Source organism: Pundamilia nyererei, unplaced genomic scaffold, assembly GCF_000239375.1.
Source record: "Pundamilia nyererei isolate P.nyererei 1_Seehausen unplaced genomic scaffold, PunNye1.0 scaffold00050, whole genome shotgun sequence".
Classification (NCBI taxonomy): domain Eukaryota; kingdom Metazoa; phylum Chordata; class Actinopteri; order Cichliformes; family Cichlidae; genus Pundamilia; species Pundamilia nyererei.
This window is the reverse complement of record NW_005187451.1, coordinates 3,033,328-3,034,974: the sequence shown is the minus strand read 5'-3', so window position 1 is coordinate 3,034,974 and position 1,647 is coordinate 3,033,328.

Sequence of the window (1,647 nt, the reverse complement as noted above, 5' to 3'; positions counted from 1 at the left end):
GGGACGCTAGCCCCTTTCAAAAAATCTATGGCAAGGACATGTGCAGCTGGTGTCACCTCATCAAAGCCAATATGAGGAGGAGATGTAGCTGCTAAGAGAAGGTCTGGCCTCAGGGTCAGATGGCCTGGAACATGAGCAGCTCTTACAGGCAGAAAACAAACACTGCACCATAACAACAGAGAGTGAGACAGCTTTAACAGAGGAAAGGAGCGCGTCCCTCCCTACCTGTTTATGTAAAAGACTGCTGTTGAATACAACACCATGCAAAACGACACCCTCTCAGTCTAAGACCCTGGTGCAGGAGCCTGGACTCCCTCCAGGGACGATCTAGTTACCCTCAGCCTCCCCCTGAGGTGACGCGATGCACACAGGCTGTGAGAGAGTGTCCACCACCACCATCTTTAACAGTCTGAGTGGCACTAAGCAATCGTTGATGCCATTGTGCCCAGTAACCATAACATTGTTTGGAAATGCCATCTGTGTCCCAGCTGAAACTGAGCGAGGCAGTGATAAAACACGGCCCCTCTCTGGTCCGACTAATGTATCCAGTCGCAAATCAAAGAAAGAGATCTGCTGACTTGGAGTTCGTGAGCTCTTTTTAAAGTTCACTAAGAAACCCAGTGCCCGAATGTGGAACAGAACCAGCGAATGCAGGAATGCAAACCTCAGAAACTGCCTGTGGCTCAGGTGTCTAGCCATGTTAGATTGACCTGTGGACCAAACGGGATTCAAAAGCTGTCTGACTGTTAGAACTGGAACGTTTGTAGATATTTGTTCAAGACTTGCAGGGCCCATATAACCTTCAGGATTGCCTGTTTGTGGGCCAAAATCACACCTGCATGCCTCTAGAGTTTCCATACAAGAGGCATCTTGAAACTGTCATCACCAGCAAAAGCTTTTCTATGAAGTATTAAATCAATTTCAGTATATTTCTCATTATTACCCTTAATTTATGGACATCTGTATTTTGATTTCTTTGCATCCGTGGATTGGATGGGTTGTTACCAACCAACTCTGATGAGAATGTGATATTAATAGCACCTTTAGAAATGTATTTACTTATAAAACTGGTGATGCATTCAAAACTTATTGGGGAACAACAATGAAATATAGTGGGAACACTTGACATGGTCACCTGAACATTTAACACAGACCAATTCCACCCATTCTCACAGCTAGGAGGACTGAGGCTTCTTCGTCCTGGGCGTTGGATCCTGCCAGGGGCCTGAAGGTGGGCCTTTGCTCTAAGCCGACTAGCATAGAACTCGACCAGGAGGCTGCGCTCTCACTGGTGGCACACCCACAGCGGTGGCAGTGGGCGCCACTCTCTTATAAAATTAATTTGATACATAGAAAAAAAACTGAACAAGTGAAGCATTGTGAATACCTGAATGCACCGTACTATATAAATATTCAGACCCTAGGAATCATATTTCCAGCTGAATTCAGAATTTGCTTTGGGGGTTTTGAATTAATTTAGTGGTTTGATTGCGGTACATCAGTTTCATGTCTTGCACTTGAACTATGTTAAACTGCACTGTCCCTTTTAAATAAAATAAATTCAAGTTGATTTGAATATATGTGACAAAATTAGGATTTATTTTGTGTATCCATTCTGCAATTGAAACGTCATTAAAAGCCTGCGCT